Source organism: Miscanthus floridulus, chromosome 3, assembly GCF_019320115.1.
Source record: "Miscanthus floridulus cultivar M001 chromosome 3, ASM1932011v1, whole genome shotgun sequence".
NCBI classification, from domain to species: domain Eukaryota; kingdom Viridiplantae; phylum Streptophyta; class Magnoliopsida; order Poales; family Poaceae; genus Miscanthus; species Miscanthus floridulus.
In genome coordinates, this window is record NC_089582.1 from 19,400,529 (window position 1) to 19,423,391 (window position 22,863).

General features: G+C 43.1%; 1 pseudogene; it reads left to right on the forward strand.

The window, feature by feature from the left end:
- The first annotated feature begins 13,482 nt into the window (after positions 1-13,482).
- LOC136541434 (succinate dehydrogenase [ubiquinone] flavoprotein subunit, mitochondrial-like) lies at positions 13,483-20,952 on the forward strand (annotated as a pseudogene).
- The last annotated feature ends 1,911 nt before the right edge of the window (positions 20,953-22,863 follow it).

A 22,863-nucleotide genomic window follows, 5' to 3' on the forward strand; every position in this document is an offset into this window, starting at 1 on the left:
CAGTTGTGGCTTTTGAGAAAACTGTCGGCAGCCTCCCTCACGAACAAGAGGACCCCACATGGTTAGCCACTCAACTTCCTTCTCTCACTTGCAACTAGACCCCACTCATTAGACTGACCCTGCTCCTTTCCTAGTTTGACGAGTGGGGTCCAGTTGCAAGTGAGCGGAGAAGGAAGTTGAGTGGCTACCAAACGGCTGAGCTTTCCCACAGCCCATATCCCACAGCTGTTTTTTCAAAAGTCATAGTTCACAGCTACTTTTTCAAAAGCCACAGCTCAACCAAATAGACCCTAAGGCTTTCAGGGATTCTGCATCGGTTGTGTCATCAAATACCACCGCCGAGGTGCCCAAATACCTGCCATCTCCCAATCTCCTGACCTTGCGATCTTTGCAACTGCTCCCACGTTGTTGTTGTTGTTCTACATGGGCATATTAATCTTCATTATGCCAACTAGAGGGAGTAGCCAGGCAGCACGCATGTTGAGGTTGCCTAGTGCCTCGACGCATAGGTCCAGTCCTATGCTCCTTCGCCATTGAGAGATTAGATGTGAATGAGTTCACAAAGGAGAACGTTGATAATGGACTCTAGAAAATGTTTTGACCGCAGACTCTGGAAAATGTTTTCATGTATTACCTTGTCCATGTGTATACCAGATTGCCCATAACGGGCTGTACATGCTCTTACATGGGTCCTACTTGTAGGGCACTCTGCCGTGCACGTGGCTTCATTGGCTTGTGCGTGGAAGCGGTGACGTCGTGTGGGCTTTAGGCCTTGTTTAGATCTAGCGTGTAAAGTTTTGGGGTGTCACATCGGATGTTATATGGGGGTGTCACTTGGGGTATTCGAATACTAATAGAAAAATAAATTACAGAATCCGCTAGTAAACCGCGAGACAAATTTATTAAGCCTAATTAACCCGTCATTAGCACACGTGTTACTGTAGCACTTTATTGTCAAATCATGGACTAATTAGGCTTAAAAGATTCATCTTGCAATCTATGCAATTAATTATTTTTAGTCTATATTTAATACTCTATGCTTGTGTCCAACATTCGATGGAATAGGGTATAAAGTTTTGGGGAAGGATCTAAACAAGGCCTTAATTTGTTGTAGACCGAAAGCATGCGTGTGTCAGGTGTGGCCGTGCACGGTGCACACGATGGTCTGCTGGACGAATGGTCAAAGACGTCGCCGAATGTGCTCAATAGTGAATGGTCTGATGTTGTAGGGCTGATTTGTTGCGAGAGAAAAACACTATGCCTATGGCTGAAAAGTAGGACTGATTCTGGCTGATAAGCTCAAGCGAACAGGGCCTTCGGCCGAGCATGGGGTGGTCCGCGCTGGAACCTTTCGCGGCCACCGGTCGGTGTGAATTCCACGTCGTGCTTGCGCTCGTGTTCGGTTGCATGCCCTTGCGTCGGCGGCCATTACAGTTGAGGGATAGGACGACGGGCCAAGGGGGCACATCATGTGGGTGTGATGGGGTACGACGGCGTTGGCTCTTGGCCCAGGTCTTCACAAGCGTGCGACGCCGAGTGACCAGGACCCCTCCGAGGCTTTGAATCACGTGAACGTTCGCTATTTAGCGTGGTCGGTTTTTTCTGGCCACCCGTATCTGTAGGCTGTAGCGCATACAAGATCTGGCGGTTTTTCTACCGGGCCCAGAAAACATGTCCATGACTTAAGTGCATCATGATTATTTCTGACAAAATTTGAATCCTTTTCTTTTTTGAACTTGACAAAATTTGAATCCAAGAGCATTACGTTTTTTAGTGGAAGAGCATTACAAATTTTTTAGGATGGAGGAAAAGGAATACTACACCGACGTAGTTTGGTTCGACGGCCCATGATTTCTAGCAGGATACGGGGAGATGGGCTGATCCGGCCCTATTTGCTCGGTTGCGTGGCTTGGTCTATATATTAAGGGGAAAAAGGCGGAAGAGAAAAATCCCCATCCATCCCCTCACCAGAAGAATCGACCAAACCCTATTCATCGGATCATCATCATCTTGGTGACTCCATCCCCGACTCATCGGATCATCAACCTTCCCGTGCGATTAGTTTGTTATACTCGGTCAATCGCGATTGATCTCTTATTTTTTATGAGTGGCGTTTTCTGCTTCCAATTTCAGGCACTGATTTGCTGCAAAATGAAATTGACAATCTTACTAATGATATTACAAACCCAAAGCCCCTGCTTTTTTGTGCTCTTTTTTCGATCGATTGCATGCTAGGCCCTATTTTTTTCGCTTCCATACTAGGCCACCGTCTAGGTTCATGTTTATAATAGTTAGCATCTGTAAACTAGGCCCTGCTTTTTTGCTTGCACACTAGGCCCCTTTGGATTCATATTGATAATGGTTAGCAACTAAAAATTATAGGCTGGAGGATGCTAAATAGTCAAGCAATTCTAATTTTGCATACCCAAACAGTCCCTAGCCTGAATCTCATCTCCTGCTAGCCATGAAACCAGTCGATGCTTGTCATCATATGGTTTTGAAAACTAATATATAGTCCTTAATGGAGATATGCAGCCTATGATACTTAGTGTCTGTCCATCTTTGGTGCTGCAAGTCTAGTATGGACATCAACTCTAAAAATGTTTGCCGCCTAGGGCCTTTTGATTAGTTGCAAACAGGTAGTACGTCCATGCGGTAACTACTTCTGTGGTTGCGCTCTGATACATAGAATTTTTCATCCCCTTGTAAGGTCAAGCGCAAGGAAAACGTTATCCTGGAACATAACTACTTCTTTTGTTTGGAATCCACTGACATGATTCTGCCTAGTTTCTATTGATATACAAAATGTGTGTTCATGAATATTTGGCTGCAAAATCAGCCAAACATGGAATTTTGGTAGCGAGATCTGAAGTTGGTGACAAATCCTAGCTTCAAGGGATGATATCACTCAACCGTCTAGCACCTGCAGCACGCCACATTCTAGCCACCTTTTTATCTTCTCAGTTAACACTTTGGGGGCCGAATGACGCTCACAAACTCATGCATTCCTTTCTTTCCGCATCTTACATGTAATGACTAGTATTCTTCTCTTTCCTCTTCATCATGTGGAAAGGAATTCCATGGTATGTGTTAATTTTGAAGGCTGCTTGGTTGTATCTACATTATCAATCTTTTAGTAGTCTATATACCAATCTCAGCTGCTCTTCCTTGCTCCTAGGGTGGCCATGACAATGGAGCTAGGAAGCCATCGACAGATGCCGACATGGCTGCATTCGTAGCTGAGTGGTATAAAAAAATAACAAATGCCCTGTGTTGCTTTGCTCCTATTCTGAATAGGTCTGCATGTTTGAATTAATTGGCTCAGTTAAGTTATGAATCATGACTTTATGACAATACATGAGTTGTAGTAATTTTCTTAAGCTTTCCAAAAAGCTAAATAGCAGAATTTTTTGTTAAGTAGATTCTTAGTTATTGTTGCTTAAATTTCTGTGGTTGTTTCTGCGCAAACCCAGATAGGGTTGCCTTGTTGGTACTGTGGGGCCTTCTTACTAGTGGAATTAGCTTTAGATGTTTATAACAAAGTTGTTTATAATTTTCTAAGCTTTCTAAAAAGTCCAGAACCACATTTATTAGACATGTAGAACTCCAGTTATAACTGTTTAAAGTGGCATGTCAGTTTCTGTCCATGTTTTAGACAGAGATGCATTCATTGGGTTAATTGGCCTTGTTATCTATAGAATCATCTTAAGATGATAATAAAAAAGTTGTAGGTAACACTATAATATTTTTAAAATGTTATGATTCATGTTTGTTGGAGGTCTAGAACTCCAGTTATGCTTCTCTGAAGTTCTATCAGTTTTATGTACCACTACTGTTTGGGCTGCAGGTGCAGTTTTACTTGTGCAATTATTTTCATGGTGTAAATGATGTTTCCTGTGGTTCTGATGAATACCAAAGTTGTAGGTAACTTCATAATATATTGTTAAATTTTCATGACCATAGGCCTGATAATTTAGGAGCTATTGGTTTTATAATTTCCCTGTCAGGTTTTGCATGCTCTCTGTACAGATATGAATGATTGTGTTGTTTGAACCAATTAAGCTTTGAATCATGTCTCGGAGATAATAGAATAAGTGTAGTGATTTTTATGAGCTTTCCAAATTTTTAAAGATCACTCCTTTTGGTGGTCTAAATCTTCAGTTATAAGCTTGTGAAATTGCATGTCAGAATCTGTCCAAGTCTAGACAGAGGTGCTCAATTGTGCTTGATTGATCTTGTTAATAGTGGAATCACCTTATGATTATAATAAACATGTTTTAGATAATTTAATAAGCTTTCTAGAAAGTTAAGGTTTATGCTTGTTTGATGTTTGTAACTTCAGTTATGCCGTTTTGAAACTACTACTACTTTTCTGTTCTAGTTCTGTGCAGATCTGAAACATTGGCATGTTTGATCTAGTTAGCTTTGGAATAAGCTTTTGATGATAATAACAATGTTGTAGGCAATTTCATTAGCTTTCCATAAAGTCTAGGATCACCTTCTTTTGATATCTATATCTTCAGTTATGGATAAAATAAGTGACTACTGTGATGCTGCCTAGATTTCTAGACATGTGCTAGGTGATTGTTTTAGCTTGCTCTTGTTTTGGCTAAACATGTTGGCTAGTTCTTGATCGATGCATGTGTGCAATATCTGAACTTAAGTTCACTTGTCTTCCATGCTTAATATGATTGCTATCCCTCTATAATAGGTTGTGTGATGTTTAGTTAAATAACTCTAGGTCCCTATGTCTTGCATGATCTTATGTTTGCCTTGAATGCTATTATGTGATGCATCTCATATTACCATTCTTCATATTCATGCACTTGCATCTTGCATCTCATCTAGGTACGCTAGATGAACCACGTGAAGGACATGATGTTGGAGCCGACAAGTGCTAGGATGGGAGATACTTGCCAAGCAAGTGTCGTCTAACAAACACTAACCTAGTGTTGGATCCCAGGTAAGTCCCGGAGCATTCTAAGCCTCCTACGTTTTTATAAATATCACTTGAGTTCTTTATGTTTGATGCATTAGGTTATAAGAGTTGATTGGAACTACTTGATGTATAGAACTATCTTGTCCAGAAATATACCTTGAACCCTATGTAGGTCTAGGATCGAATGTATGCTTAGCGATGCTTAGACCGGTAGAAGTCCGGTGATTTCCTGTCACCTGCGAGATATATGTGGATACCAAAGCACGGTTGACTATATTTGCTATCGTGGAAATAACCATGTGTTAATAATAAATGGAGACCGGGCGGGATGTCGATAGAGAAGTAACAAGACATGGAGGTCTTGGGTGTGGATCTATCCCCGTCTGTGTCGTTTAAGGACCGATTCGCTGTACGTCCTCATGTCATGTTGAACGCATGCCTATCACTTAGTTGGTCGGATAACTCGTTCCGACCGTGAAGCCGAGTAGCTCAACTCAGTCCGGAGGGTCAGAAAGTGAAAGTGCGCACTCTGGCGGTAGTAAGGATGTGCGGGGAGCTATTGGCGTAAGTCCAAAGGTGAGATTGACCACCTGGCAGAGTGAACTCCCTGTGAGTGCGGCGCTGCTCGAAACCTGTTACTAAATGATATTCCGCATGTTTGACACAGGTTAGTTGCTAATCTAAAGATGAATAGTTATAATTAACTTGGTTACTGAATTGTAAAAATGTATAGCTCAACTCTTGGTTTTTATGCAAAATGTTGTCAAGCTAGCTCCACCTATAAAGTCTTGCATACTCTTTGGTATCACTTTATTTCTGGTTTATGATGGGTAAGTCTAGTTGAGTACATTCGAGTACTCAGGGGTTTATCCCACCATGTTACAAGTGAAGTTCTTGCCTACTGAAGATGGTGGATAACCGCCGGTAGGCTCGGTAAATCTATATTTATTTCTCATCTATATGCTTTTATCTGATGATGTCACTTATGCTAGCAATGTATTTGGAACTTATATTAATGTAATTATTTGAAAGCTATGTTGTTTTCACTAATCGGTTTTGAAACCCAAACTTGTACTATTATTTGTGAACCCATTTGTAATATTATTTTCGCTGTAACTCTGCGTATGTTGTAACATCCTGGCCCAGGGCTTAACAGGATTAATAGGATACTCATACCAATAAGTTGCAACTTCTTTTCCGGAAGCTCATCTGCAAATAACTCTGAGGTTAAGCGTGCTTGGCCTGGAGCGATGGGTGACCGACCGGGAAGTTCTTCCCGGGTGCACACGAGTGAGGACAAAGTGCGCAGAAAAGACCTGTGTTGGTCTGTGAGGGCAGTCTATATCCTAGAGAAGCTGTCAGATGTAAGCGGGCCCGGCCTCGGAGAGGCGGGACGTTATAGAATGGTATCAGAGCCGACTCTCGCGGTTTCATGGACGCGTGTGTCACAGTTGCGCAGGCATGGTGCGCATGGCTGGTGTGGATCCGTCGTGGTCACACAGCATGGCACATGCGTTGGCTCTGGACACACGGACGTGGCCAAGAGAGGACGCTCCTGGCTTGGGATTGATCGACGAGGACGTCGATCTCTTAAGGGGGTGAGGATGTAACATCCTGGCCCAGGGCTTAACAGGATTAATAGGATACTCATACCAATAAGTTGCAACTTCTTTTCCGGAAGCTCATCTGCAAATAACTCTGAGGTTAAGCGTGCTTGGCCTGGAGCGATGGGTGACCGACCGGGAAGTTCTTCCCGGGTGCACACGAGTGAGGACAAAGTGCGCAGAAAAGACCTGTGTTGGTCTGTGAGGGCAGTCTATATCCTAGAGAAGCTGTCAGATGTAAGCGGGCCCGGCCTCGGAGAGGCGGGACGTTATATATGTGATGTGTATTTGCTTAATCATACGATCTTGGTTGTGATGTTGATTTACCGAGGTCCTTCGTGACACTCGGCGGACTACCGGTTTTATATAAGTGAAAGTATGTGCGCGTCAACGTGCTAAACGGGAACAACTGTACTTGATCTTGTATAAATTGGGCGGTTCTGTCATAAAAATGACCGTGAATTGCTTTACACAAATGGAATAGTTTTTTTGTCGAACACGCAGAAAAGTTGCGTATCTTTGTATTATAAGAAAAAAGAGTGGTCAATACAAGAACCCCTCTTACTAGGACCAAAGCAAAAGGGGGTACTAACGGGGTAAATCATTTGAGAACTAATCTAGAATGCAAACCCAAGTTTCGGGTATGCGGAGACGTGGCTTGATGGCCAATCAAATGTAGCACAATAGCTACTCCCTACGTCCATCAATATAACTACATTTTTTTCATGCAAAAAACTCTTTAATTTTTCTTCTATATTGTAATATTATATGAAATTTTTATCGATCGTTAAAAAATCACATAATCTTAACACTTTTTTTAGTGCGAATGGTTTGATGAATTTTTCTACATAAATGTGCAAATAAAAGTAAAAAACTTATAAAATTTGACTTTTGTATATCAAAACATGCCTTACTTTGATGGACTAAGGAATATCCATTTTGATTGAGGAAATAAACACGGTTAAAATTTTCATGAACTGTGATAATCAACATGTAATTGCTAAGGTGAACAGTTCTAACGATAGCATGAAGTCATCTAGGCATGTGAAGAGACGGTTAAAATCTGTTAGAAAATTGAGAAACTTCGGAGTGATAACTTTAGACTATGTTCACACATCTAAGAATCTAGGAGATCAATTCACAAAGGTCTATCACATAATGTGATAGAAGGTGCATCGAGGGAGATGAGCTTGAGACCCACATGAAGTCATTCCGTAGTGGTAATATATTCTTTGTGATCAGAGATCCTGTGAAGTAGGATGATGAAACAAGCTAGTTGGTTGACAGTGATGGAGAGGCTCTTTATATCAAAGGTCCATATCGTTTGAGATGCATGTCTCTCCTATGCTATATGGCATGTTTGAAGTTACCTTAATATGATCTGAGTGGCTTGTTTACAACAATGATATTGTCCTACAAAACATCTTAGAAGGAACTCGGATTGGGCATTTGGTTTAGAACGAATGTTCAGTTGGATGTTTCGGTTTTCAACAATGAAGAACCGATCGGTATGTTCCTCAACTAGAAACCACCAGGGTTTGGTTTTGGTTAATTAATTTTATTTTTTGGTTAAAACCTAACCAACCGAAGTGTACTGTATAAAAAGTAAAAAAATGGAAAACAATGTCGTTCGACGTCCTCCCTTCTCTGCTCGCAGCACCTGCTCCCTGCACTGCGCCGCTGGCACCTGAGGCACCTCGCACGTTGGCTCCCTAAGCCATGCGCCGCCGACCGCCGCTCCCCGTGCTTGCAGTTCGCGCCGTCGCCTCACATTGCAGCCTGCTCGCGGTGTCGGGCTGCCACCGTGCATGCTCGCGCTCGCACCACCGCCAACGCCTGCTCACCGTCGCCCGCACATGCGTCGCCGCCACACTAGCGCACACTGGGGTTAGGTGAGGCCATGAGGGCAGGAGCTGTTGGGGTCAAGGTGAGGACTAAGGCGGGCGTGGGCTGCAAGGATGGTGGGACCGTGGGGGTGGGCTGGTGGGGAGTGTGGGGGCATGGCATGGGAGTGAAAATGGGCAATCTTGAAATCGATGTATTTTGGTTGCATTTGGTCATAGAAGCGAACGTCGAGCCGTGCACCAAACTTCCAGCAGCAAAAATCCAAAGCCAAAATCGAAAACCGAAAAAACCGATATGTCGGTCCGATTCGGCTTAGTTCGCTTCGGTATGCGGTTTTTGGTGATTTTTTTTGCCAAGCCTGAGAATGAACACACATGTATGGGTTCGACTGCTAGTCACAGACTATGAGATTTGGGTGGTCTCTAGATACTCATGAAAGGCCAATGAGTTTGACTTGTATGCTAGGTGATGTTTTTGCCAACCTAATATCTGTAAAAGAACTTTGTGAAGCTTATTTCGTACAAAACTATCAATTCAAGACATAGTCCATTGTTCAGTTCTGAAGAAATGTAACCTCTGTACTATGTGGATGTTCAAGTTAACGGTCTCCATCGAAAAACTAGTATATCAAACGTCAGTAGAACTGAGAGCATTTTCTATGCCTTGGAATTTGGTGGGGATTATTGGATTTAATTAGGTTTGTCTAATTTTTATTCGACAATTAAATCAAAGAAAATTCCAAGATCAAATAGGTGTACTTTGTTGGGTCCTTTAAGCAATGTAGCTGATAGTTTAATGAGTGTTAAGTGCATGATAACCATTATGTGTTAGTGGATCATGATGACTATTATATTTTAGTGGGTCATGATGTTTTAGTTGTTTCCGTTACTAGTAATAGACAAATAATTTGTCAGTTTGGTAAGTTAATGGTAACAGACAATGTCATGATGGAACAACCTCTTCATGTGCCTGGCTCTTAATCTTGGCCTTCCTCGGCATAAAAGGGGTACTACTTCTCTTGTTTCAGGAGAGAGAAGACACAACCAAGAACACCACCTCGCTGCTATCGTGCTGCTTGAGCTTTCCCGTCCCGGTTCTTGTGCACACAGGAACAGGGAGAGCAGGCCTCTGAAACCACGCCGACAATCAGGCTTTTTGGGGAGCGTCTTCCACGTGATTACTCGATCTTTCTTCCCGACGGCTATGACTTCTTCTTCGTACTACTTCCCGATGGGTCGGTCTCGGGTGGTGATCGGCACTGCTATTTTTATGCACTGTGATGAGCAGGACGACTACATCAACAAACGTTGTGTCGACAGCCAGAAATGGCTCTAGTGCCGCTGGGTATGCTACTGCAGCAACCATCTTTCTATTTTCTATGTTTGTATCCATGATTGGTATGATGCTGATCACACATGTACCTCTCTGATGTCACAAACATGTTATTATTTTCTGGATTAATTAGTAGTAAATTTATCTAAATATCTAACAAAAATAGCTCTCAAAGTAGATAAAAAGCTGAAATGTCTATGATATCCTGATTTATTTTTTTCTTTTTCTTTTGTTTTCTTCGTCTATTTTCTTTTTTCTTTTCCTTCAGCTTTCTTATCCTTATCCATCGGAATTCTTTTTTACGAGTATCCATCGAGAATCGAGATCCCTTATCTGCACGCCCCCGTAATTTTGAGGCCTCGGTGCCTTCGCCTTTCTCGCGTGAGAGATATGTCTCCAGGGGTGGGGAAAAGGTGGGACACGTACGCTAGGTGCATGCTGTGGCCGTGAGGCAAACAGTAACGACTGATGCTACGCCGTAGCAGTTGCCTTGCGTTTTGCGTGCTTGGGGGATGTTTGTGCCGCGTATCCCTCTGTGAAGCCACATTCGTGGACATGGCACTCTCCACTCATCAAAAGAGCAAAAAGAAGAGTTCCCTCACGACAAGGAACGAACCAGGCAAGCCACCCACCGTCAATTAATGCAAGCATGATTACGCATTTACCATCCACCCCTTTTCGATCGGTCAAGCTGATTGTTACCATTATTTGCCCATGATTTGTTTTTGATAAAGACCACTATGCATTATGACAATTACAACTTGCTGGGAAAACCTTTCCCAAGGCCTTGTTTAGATTGCAAGTTTTTTCACTCTCTCTCCATCACATCAAATCTTTGGACACATACATGAAGTATTAAATGTAGATAAAAAAATAACTAATTACACAGTTTGATTGTAAATTATGAGACCAATCTTTTGAGCCTAGTTAGATCATGATTGGACAATAATTGTCAAATACAAACGAAAGTGCTACAGTGCCAAATACTGATTCCTAACCTCAATCTAAACAAGGCCCAAGATACAAACTTGGTACCATGTTTGGTACAAAAGATACAGTCCAAAGAAGACTCATGCAAGGGAGCTCCACAGCATAAGTCCGGAGCAAACTAGTAAAAGGAGATCCGCATCAGGGCTTTAGCAGATACAGGGGATGTCTTCGTCGGGGGCGCTAGGCCTTAAGAGAGCAGAGATCACGACAAAAACATCGGGATTCTCATTGTGCACTCTGATAGTACAGTTAGCACACCCAAAGACTTTTTGATAGGTCTGTGTGTTCGAAGATGTAAGGTCTTAAGCCGTTGATATGTTATAGGCTTCACGGGACTCAAGATATCGGTTTTGCATGTAGCAATGTCGGATCAGATCATCGAAAAGTATAATGCTATGCCTATGCTACACACTTGTGAACCTGATGAAGTTCAAGTGGCCGTGTGCTTCGAGCACCGAGGACGCATGCCACCCTAAGGTCCCCATGCAGAACATAAGGTCATGAGCCAACGCGTGTACATCATAGTGGGGCCCATTGCAGCCAAATACCCTGCTAGACAGAGGCGCCGATCGACGGCTCAACCGGAGTCGCCTGCAACGACGAGCAGGGAACAAGCAACACAACACCGTCCCACGAGACAACAGCATCGCGCGGAGCAGCCCCTGCCCTCGGCAGCGGCCAGAACCAGGAGGCATATCTAGATGAGTGCATCGGCAGCCCGACAACAACCAAAATACAAGACCCATTCGTCATTTGGGTAGCGCTACAGGCAAAATGTTCAATACCTATTCGTCATCTTCTCCAACAACAAGACCCAAAACAGAATTCTTTCTGCAAATGTGTTTTCAGGAGAGAGGATACCCATATTTGGGTTGTGCCTCTCAGGCAACCCAAAATAGATCTCTCATATAGGTACTCTGTTGGAGACTGATTTTAGGTCTGTTACTACCTATTTTGACTTTAGATCTCCTTATTGGAGACAATCTCAGTAGGTTGAAGAGATTCGAAGCGCAAACGAGGGCACATGAACCCGAGACGACGGCCATGAAAGAGAAGCTTCCACCACCGCTTTTTTTTTGTCCTCGTACAATAGTACATCAGTTGGAGTTGGAGGTGCGTCTACAGAAGCTTGTAGCAACGTAGACGACGACCCTATGAGCGACGACCGCCGACATCCCGCGACAGCAGGGACGAGCGAGGCTGAGGCAACAAGCAACTGCTCAGCGTTGAGGAAAACGAAAACGAGGCGTCGGCAACGGGCGCAACGCCTATTCGACTGACGGTGGCAGCGACGGATGAACACCCACCCCTGCTTTTATTGATTCCCTGTTCGTCAGAGCTTATCAGTTAGAATCGGTCTTACTTTTTAGTTATGAAATAATGTTTTTCTCTCACAACAAATTAGTTCTAAAAATCAGCCGCAGCAGCAATAAGTCATGCCGAACATGACCGAAGTTGAGAACGAAGAGGTTGATGATGACTATAGCCGACGACGACACAAGCAACTCTAGCCAGGAGCTCCAGACAGCAGCCATGAACGAGGAAGACACCCACTCAGACACTCTAAGAGCATCTCTAGCAGCTCATCAATAATTCACCATTAATAGAATGGTATTGGTATCAAGAGTACGGTTTTAGAATATTAGAGAAGATGCTCAGACAAATTGATCACCAATAATCTTGCAAAAATACAAAACACTAACTAATATAACAGTAGAGTTGGGAGCCGGCCCACCTCTCCTTACCGTCGATGGGGACGCCGGAGACGAAAAGGGGAGGTGGGGCGGAGTCTGGTGAACAGCTCAGTTGGTCGACCTCACCTTGACCACTTGCAATGCATGCAACCTTATATTTTGGAAAAAGATAGACACTTCATCATTTGCCCATGATTATTTGCACAAGAAAAATCCATGGTTTCTCCTCTTTATACCATCATGAGAATTTGCTACTAATCTGATCCGACCCATTTGTCAATAAACGATTTCTCCGGTAGAATTTCCATGCTAAGTCATGCGACGGTTGTTTTGATTTGCTGTGTGGGTACGTACGTATGTACAGTATGTATGATGCCAAAATAAATATTCTAGTCTCTTTACCTTTTCCCTGAAGACAAATGATCGTGAATTGTTTACACTAATAACGGGATAAATCATTTCGGAACAAATCTAAAATGCAAACCCAAGTTTTGGGTACTGCGAGACGTGGCTTGTATGACCAACCAAATGTAGCACAATAGCTACTCACTGCAGCCCCGTTCGCGTGCCCTTAAATCTGGCTTGATCTGCTTCTTTTTTTCATCCAGAACAGTGTTTTCCTTTCACAAATTTTTCTGGATTCTTCCAAAATTCCTCCAAGCGACATCAATCAATATAATAAGTATATATATTTTTTCATGCTCTTATTTTTCTTCTATATTGTATTATATGACTTATTAGAAACTTTTAAAAATTCAACATAATGTAAACACCATTTCCAAAGTGATTGGTTTGAAGATGTTCTCTACAAAAATGTGCACATAAAAGTCCAAAACTTAAAAATTTGACTTTTCTATATGAAAACATGCATTACTTTGATGGACTATAAGGCGTACCATCTATTTTTAGGAAATAAAATAAACACAGTTCAAAATTTTCATAATCATAAGAATTAAACTAATGCAAACAAAATCGCAGAAGAAAGGAAGAAATCAACAAAAGAAAAATAGCCATGGCGCAACTATAGAGAATCTTTATAAATCCTATAAGGGCAAAATGGTCCCATCAAAAGCCCTGCTTCCCGAGAATAAACAAAACGACCTCCCCCGCCGTCGTCTTCTCCACCGCCGCTCTCCTCTCCACCCACGTCCTCCCCGCAACGCCGCCAAACCCCCTCCGGTTCTCCCCACGCGTGCGCCGCCGCCGCGAGATCCGGGGCGCGATGTGGCGCAGCTGCGTCTCGCGGGGCCTCTCCAGGGCCAAAGCCTCCGCCTCCAGGCTCTTCTCCACGGCATCGGTACTCCTGATCTACCTCACTCCGCTCGATCGATCCGGTTTACTTTTTCGGAAATTTTGTCCCTTTTTTTGTGTTCGTTGATCGTTGATCGTGGAATCGGCGATTTGCCGTTGTTCAGACGGATTTATTTGGATGGGAAACTTGCCTATTTTCGGAGTAATTTGGTCTGTAGTGTGATGCGATGGGAATTGTTTAGTTCCGAAAATGCGAGGATTGACTCCATTCGTTCATGGGGTTTGCCCGTCTGCAGTCGTCCTACACGGTGGTGGATCACATCTACGACGCGGTGGTGGTGGGGGCCGGGGGCGCGGGGCTACGGGCGGCGATCGGTCTCTCCGAGCACGGCTTCAACACCGCCTGCGTCACCAAGCTCTTCCCCACGCGCTCCCACACCGTCGCGGCACAGGTGAGGCTACGCCCTGCAGCATAACTTTCCTACTATGGCTGCTGGTTCAGTGAAAAATGGAATATTGTTTTGTGCAACAAATAAGAAGTGCAGGTAATGAAATAGATATTGTTTTCCGTTGGCATGGTCTGTTGATAGCTATTGTCTGCTTCAAGTAATCACTATTTTGTTAGGGTCCTCATTTGGTCAGTGGACTGATTTTAGGGTAGTATGCTAATTGAATGATTTTAGTTGTCTGAATCTCAGCTGCTACCTTGATTGCATACATGCTGTTGCAACTAGTAGAACAGAGACATGGGCCATCTGCTCTTAATCATACACATCCTGGAAGAGGAAGGAGGATGTTGGCCTTCGGAACTCGCTGTCAGTTATGGTCAAAACGTTATGCATAGAGTTTTCAGTTTTGTGTGGAATAAACAAAGCTGTTTCCCTATATGATATCTGATTAGAATATGGAAGTTTGTATAGTCTGCCACCTGAATCATTTTGCCTGCTGTTTGTACTTTCAAGTTTCGTTGCTGCCATTCTTTGTATAAATGTAGTTGGCATGCAGGGGCAGGAACCGTTGTGTTATCAATGTAGGTCTAAGAATGCATGGAAGTTTTAGCTTTTAATCATGGCACAGTTTGCTCTGTTTGTATTCCCTATCCTAGAAGATCAGAGTTGCCTGTAATTAGGTGACAATTGTTTTCTGTGGACATGTTTGTTGACAAATATTTTTTTGTTGGGCTCAATTTGGAATGAGACTGATGCAACTACCATTTGATTGTGCTTCTCATTTGTTTGTTCAGTGCCATGATTTCTTTGGAAGGGCAGGCCTGGTGCAATGGTGAGAGCTGTCTCACTGAGTCACCAGGTCGTGGGTTCGAAGCAGCCTCTCCGCAGATTTTGCGGGGGAAAGGCTTGTCTCGGTTTATCCCTTCCCCAGACCCCACTCGTGTGGGAGCCTCTGGCACTGGGTCTGCCATGATTTCTTTGTAGTGATGTTCTAATTGAATGCTTAAGGCCTTGAGCTTGTCAGATGTAGTTAACTGGTGCTGAACTGCTAGCTTGAGTAGTAGTGTGCATCTATTTTGTTTCAAGGAGGAATGTGCCATCTGCTTTTAATCCAGTATTTCCTTAAGGAGGAAGTCTGGTGTTGGGGTTTACAATTGGCATTCAGTTACGAGCGTAAAATATGATGCACAAAGCTGATATATATTTAAATCAAAATTAGTTCCAATTTTCCACATATTGTTTACACGTGACTAATGTATGTATGGTTTGCCATCGAGTTACTCTTGTACTCCATTGTTGTGCCAGTTATTTCTAGTTAGGACTTTTCTTTGTTTCAGACTTTGTATAACCCTACTTCACATTGGTCAACCCGCAACAACATTTTATTTTATTTTTAAGTTGGCCTAAGGTTGCACAAAAGTTTTTCAGCATCGGTGCATGGTATATTTTCCTCTAGTACCATGCACTGCCAATTTATGAGCTTCAGTTGTGCTCTAACTTACAAGAACATGTTATGCAGGGAGGCATAAATGCTGCGCTTGGAAACATGAGTGAAGATGATTGGAGGTGGCATATGTATGACACTGTTAAGGGAAGCGATTGGCTCGGTGAGCTACTTCATCATGATTTTACCCCTCATCTATTTTTATGTTTTAGTGGAAAGGAACTGACATCTTTGGTTCATAATATATTTTCCTTAGTAAGAACAGGGAAAGAAGGGCGGGCCTGGTGCAAGCTGGTAGAGTCTTACCGCCTGTGACCGGAAGGTCCCGGGTTCGAGTCGCGGTCTCCTCGCATTGCACAGGCGAGGGTAAGGCTTGCCACTGACACCCTTCCCCAGACCCCGCACAGAGCGGGAGCTCTCTGCACTGGGTACGCCCTTTAGTAAGAACATGGAAAATCTTCAAGCAACTATCGAATTGTCCTATGTTTTGACATTCGTTTTTTATTTGACATTCTCATCCGTTTCCAGGTGACCAGGATTCTATTCAGTATATGTGCAGAGAAGCACCAAAAGCTGTTATAGAACTTGAGAACTATGGATTACCATTTTCTAGAACTGAAGAGGGAAAGATATACCAACGTGCCTTTGGAGGACAGAGCTTAGATTTTGGCAAAGGTCGTTGTCTGTAACTTGTTTTGAAAAGCACCCTTTTACCTTTTGTATTCTGCATTTCTGCTTGCTCTAACTGTGTATTATCATCAGGTGGACAAGCCTACCGTTGTGCCTGTGCTGCTGACAGAACAGGACATGCTATGCTACACACACTATATGGTCAAGCGATGAAGCACAATACTCAATTTTTTGTGGAATACTTTGCATTGGACCTTCTCATGGACAATGAAGGTAAGATATTTTGCACTGCAAGATCTATAAGGTCAATCAGAGGAGCATGTCTTGAAGGTCCTGTTAGTTGTTTTATTTTAAATTTACCAGCATATGTGCTCCTTACCCCATTATTGCTATGTTGGCCTGTTTCAATCACTATGCTTTTTCATGAACCTTGGTTTGCTTATAATTGTTTTCTTTTGTGGTTGTTGAAAGCCAGTAGTTGGCAGTACTTGGTTACTCCTATGTAATTGCACCTTTGTTCACAATGCAATTCATGTCCCTGTATTTTTCCTGCTGCTGTTTTGATTGGATGATATAGGAAGCTCATTGCAACTTTCAAGTATGGTTATAATTGATATATTAATTAACTAGCAACAATATTCCAGGAAAGTGTCAGGGAATCATTGCCTTAAACATGGAGGATGGAACTCTTCACCGTTTCCGTGCTTCTAATACAATTCTAGCCACAGGAGTAAGGAGTCTTCCAATTTTGAAGTACTGATTTGTTTTTGTTTGCATCAACTCTGGTGATGAATTCTCTTTTGCTTTATGAACACAGGGTTATGGCAGGGACATATTTCTCAGCAACCTCAGCACACACTTGTACTGGAGATGGCAATGCCATGGTGGCACGTGCTGGTTTACCTCTTCAGGCCAGTCTTTTCATCCAGGGTTTCATTACTAGTTATTGGTCCATGTTCCTGTCCTGATCATGCTTTACCTGATACATGCAATTTCAGGATCTTGAGTTTATACAATTCCATCCTACAGGCATTTATGGTGCTGGATGCCTTGATTACTGAAGGTTCTATATATTCAACCCTTCCTTCTTGTGCTTAGCTTAGGCAATTCATTTGTTTGTGAACAATTAGTCCCTTGATAGTGAAGGTTTTCTTTTACTGAGAATTTGTGTGTCCTGTTCTCATTGTGTCACCAGGTTCCCGTGGTGAAGGTGGCATCCTTAGAAATAGTGAAGGTGAACGGTTCATGGAACGATATGCTCCTACTGCAAAAGATCTTGCATCTCGTGATGTTGTTTCAAGATCAATGACAATGGAAATTAGGGAAGGACGTGGTGTAGGTATGTGCTACAGAACTAGATTTGTGTTAGGTGCCTGATTTTTTTTCTTCCTCTGCTTGGACTTGGAACTTATCTTTTGATCTGATTACTACAGGGCCATTGAAGGATCACATTTATTTGCATCTGAACCATCTGCCGCCTGAGGTTCTCAAGGAAAGGCTACCTGGTATTTCTGAAACTGCTGCTATTTTTGCTGGTGTTGATGTCACCAAGGAGCCCATTCCAGTTTTGCCTACTGTGCACTACAATATGGGTGGTATCCCAACAAACTACCATGGGGAGGTTTGTATTGAGCATGTAGTGGACATGATTAGTATGGGTCAAAACCTGCTGGTATTATAATAGAAATGTATTCTGCTATTCTGCATAATAGGTAGTGGATATCAAGGGTGATAATCCAGATGCTGTTGTTCCTGGTCTAATGGCTGCTGGTGAAGCAGCCTGTGCATCTGTCCATGGTGCAAATAGGCTAGGGGCAAATTCGCTTCTTGACATAGTTGTTTTTGGCAGAGCTTGTGCAAACAGGGTAGCAGATATTTCTAAACCAGGCAGGTTCCTTATCTTTACTTGGCTTGTTTGTTTCCTTTTGCTCTTCCTATGCTCCTAATATCCATGTTGCACTCTGACTCTGTTATAGGTGAGAAGCAGAAACCTCTGGAAAAAGATGCTGGAGAAAAGACCATAGCCTGGTTGGACAAGCTGAGGAATGCGAATGGGTCATTGCCAACTTCCAAGATCCGTCTCAACATGCAGCGTGTTATGCAAAATAATGCTGCTGTGTTCCGTACACAAGAAACACTTGAAGAAGGTATTGCTCATGCTCTGTGTAGTTCCTTTTACTACTATTACGAGCACTTGAAGGAAGCATGATGAAAAAATAGTATAGATAAATAAACACTGCTAGGAGTGCTTTTTGGGAAATTTATTCACCATGTGTTCTCACTGACCTTCTGTCTATTAGGTTGTGAACTGATTAGCAAAACATGGGAAAGTTTCCATGATGTGAAGCTCAGTGATCGGAGTCTCATTTGGTCTGTTCTTCCTCATGACGAAGCGTCAAATTCATTTGATTTTCACTGTTGCGTTTATGATCCATTTTTCTTCCTTTGTAATTTTGTTATTTGTTTTAACAGGAACTCTGACCTGATAGAGACCCTGGAGCTGGAAAATCTTTTGATAAACGCATGCATAACTATGTATTCGGCAGAGGCTCGGAAGGAAAGCAGAGGAGCTCATGCTCGTGAAGATTTCACGGTTTGAAGCTACTCTTTTAACTATATTTTGATGTCATGCTTCTATGTTATATTGACAGTAATTTTCCTACTTGCTTGCAGACAAGAGATGACGAGAAGTGGATGAAGCACTCACTGGGGTAATTATCTTCTGTTCACTAAGCTACCAGAAATAATAATATTAATAATTTTCTGCTGTTAGTTTGTTGCACTGTTTGACATGCCTTGTCAGTATCATAGAAGCCAATCTGTAGACACTAGACAAACCATAGATTGTGTAATTTGTGTTTGAGCCATGGTTTTTGAGGTGCTGTGGCGACGCGTGGCGCCCTACCCCCTTCACAACGCCTAGGCGTTTATGGCGGACGCCGGCGACGCCATATGATTATCTTAATATATAATGCTACTAAAATTCAGAAGCAAATCATACCTTAATATTGCCAAGTCTTGGCATGTAATACCATAACAAATAATGCTACCAGAGTGCTAGTGCACAACGTAAAGTAGCAAAATAGCAAATCTGAAATCTCTCATCACTCAATAGCAACAAATTAGTCTCTAATGTGCTGCTAGGGCAAAACAAATATAAGTAGCATAACTGTAGATCTGAAATCTCTAGTCAGTATCTAGGGATGATTATTCAAGCAGTTTTCCATCTCCACTCTAATTGCAGTGGTAGTTTTCATGCACTTCCTTGTATCTCCAAAGCCACCCGCCAGATGTTTCTTCATCCTTTTTATCCCTCCGGTAAGTGAGGCACCACATCTTTGTCTTGAAGGTTTGGCTAGTACCCATACTTACATCCTGGATCTGTAGAGTTTCCCTTCCGAGCTAAATCAGTCCTGGGATCATAATTGCTGATGATGGAAGATGGACTTGCCATTGTGCTATCAGCTGTAAAAACAAAGAACTCGATCACTTCCGGTCACCTCTTATATAACAAAGCACGAGAGACAGGGAAAGAAACAGAGGAAGAGGGAAAGAAACAGAGGAAGAGGAGGGAAGCAGAGGAAGAGGAGGGAAGCAGGGCTGTAGAGGAGACCAGAGAGTAGGCAGGGAGCATACGAGGCGGACGGGCGGATGGTCGACGGAGCTGGGTGAGCAGGTGCGGACGAGCAGGAGCTGCAGGTGCGCTGCGGACGGACCCCTGGTGGACTCGAGCAGCCAGGCGGAGATGCAGGGGTGGACTCGCGGGAGGTGCGCGCGGTCGGTGGACTCGAGCAAGGAGCGGCAAGCCTCCGCCTCTGCCTCCGCCGCCAAGCAGCAGGGCCGCCACCGCCGCCGCCTCTTTTCCTCTCCTCTCTCCGTGAAGCTGCAGCGGCCCGCACCCGCGGTAAAAGCCCCTCAGCAGGAGATTTTCCGCGCAAAAGCATATATGCGGTTGATTCCCGCCCTTTTCCTTCTAGCGCGGACGCGACGCGGTTAATTTCCCGCCCAGCTTTCATCGCGCTCGGTCGATTCCCGCCAGTTTTCATCGCGTCCGCTCGATTCCCCACCCGATTCCGCCTTCCTCTCGACTTGCTGCTCCGGCGTCCACCACAGGCCTCTAGGCGTTCGCCCAACGCCTTTCGACGCCTAATCTCATATGGCGGACGCCATACGCACGCATGTTGTGGCGACCCCGACGCCCAGCACCCTGGGCACGCCATGTCGCCTAGGCGACGTCTAGGCGATGCCTCAAAAACAATGGTTTGAGCAAATTGAAAATGTAGGAGTCCTAGTGAGCGACTAGTAACTAATGGCATGCATGAAAAACTTGGCACGTAAATTCAATAATTTGTATCTTTGGTGGCAGAAATGCATGATCTGAAATATACTGCCCTTTCAGTAGCAGTTATCCTGATTCACTGATGTTACCTGTACACAGATACTGGGAAAACGAGAAGGTTCGATTGGCATACAGGCCGGTGCACATGAACACATTGGACGATGAAGTAGAGTCATTCCCGCCAAAAGCACGTGTCTATTGATCGATTCTAGCCTCACACCTCAGGAATTCCTTGTAAGGTGTTAATAAAGCAGATGTGCATTCCTGGCTGAGAACATGACCTGAATTTGTGTCCCTCATTTTCTGTGTTTCTGTATTCTGTCTAGTTCGCTAGAAATAAAGGGTAAGATAGAATACATGCTAATGCCTGACTGACATTTGTGTACATGAATCTTTGCATGGGTTGATACTTGATGCTCTGCCTGGTTTCTTGAACTCATGATTTATGAACGTTTGGTGATTAATGTATAAATTTGTTAGAGCAGAAAACCAGCTCTCTAGTTTAGACAGTATATGTATTCCTTGTGGAGAGCTGCTGCTACGTACTTGTACAACAGCTACAGCTAGAGACTAGAGTGTATTTTATTGGAGCAGTGCTTGGTTGAGAGTAGTCAATCTAAGATGTTTTTTTAGCAGAATCTTAGATCGTTTTTGTTAAATTAAATGTGTAAGGTGGGGAAAGTTCACTTTTAGGTCTCGTTCAGTTATCTTGGAATGGACCTAGGAATCATTCCAGCTTATCAAGCCTATACAAATTTTTCTAGGAGATGGTTTCTGCACAACAGGAAGCCTTAGCCTTAGGCCTGTAAACAAGTATTGCGAGAATATGAATCGTCTGAACATTGGAATTGGTACCTGGTTTGTACGTAAGGCCAACGACTCACTGCTGTTAAAGTATTGAGTCGCTGTTAAAGTATTTACTGCTGTTAAAGTTTTTCTTTTGTAGGTAATGGCCAAACCATTTCTTATTAGTAGTTCCAAAACAAAGGTACTGTTTCAAAAAAAAAAAGCTACAGTGTGGGTAACTAATTCTCACAGTATCCATTATTCATACAATAAACATAAGTAAGAAAGGCCAACACACGAACACTGCCTTTTTTTTTTTGAAACAGAAACGGTCCAGCCCAGTTGCATTCAGCATCACTAGCATTGCACGCCACTTTAAAATTCAGTGACTAACTTATATTTATCTGCATATTTACACAGTTTTCATCAAAGGACACATATCGGTACTGGTAATCACTAAGAAGTAATATCAACAAGCAATTACATTAATTGACAGTAATAATCCCATGCATGGAGGGAAGTTGGGCAATCCTCGCCATTGTAGTGTTTATTTCATCATTCACTTTAGCACTGTGCAAATCTTTAGCCATCTTCTCAAAGATTTCAGTCCAGTTGTCCCGCCATCATTACCTTCTTCAAACATCTTCTGCAAATGGTTTTGCTTCAACTTTAATGCCCCCAACTCCGCCTTCGCTGTTAACAGTAATTCAAGTTCATCGGCATCGTCGTCCATGTTTACAGAATCATCCACTTTGATACTTAGGTTCATAGCAATAGATTTCAAGATTTGGATTTCTCTCGATCCCCGGTCGCTTGATGTCATACACAACTTTCCAAATGGTAACGTGCCATCTGTTCCCCCAGATGCCACCCATTCGGGCCCCTGGAAAAATAACATGAAGTGTAAACTATAGCACATAATAAACTTGTTAGCTGAAAGTAATTACTAATTCAGCTGAAAATTTCCTTATGATTTCTAATTCATCACACTGTACATGGAAATTATATGCATAGAGCATAACCAAATATAAACACGGCTCAATACTGCGTGTGTGCAGCAACAGCCAGCAGCTGCTACCGATCAGTGCCCACGGTTTTCTGCTATGAAAAAAGCAGCAGCTGAAGCCACTTGTAGCTATTCCTACAGTGTTTTTGTGAGAAATAAAGCATGCAGTCGCTGCAGCAGCACAACAGCTTCTTTTTAGTGCAGCCAAGTTAGAGAGAAAATCGTGTGTATTAGCTAATTATTTGGCTCATTTACTGTTGATGGCAAGCTTACTTGCTGGCCCTCTGAAATGTGGTAGGTATTATACTATTATACCACTTGGCACATGAATTAGAGAGAAAGATGTCTGGGACAAGGAAGACAAGTATGGTAAGAAGAGAACTGATAAATTTGACGGACATGGGAAGAACGATAAGGAACAGGAATCTAGCAATGGGGGGAGTCAAGATGGCTTGGAGGGTGATCAAGAAGGAAAGACTGTTCAGCAAGAGAAGAGGACGACATTCATCCAATTGCAGCTTTTCACCCTAAAATAGGAATGGTCAGTGGCCGAA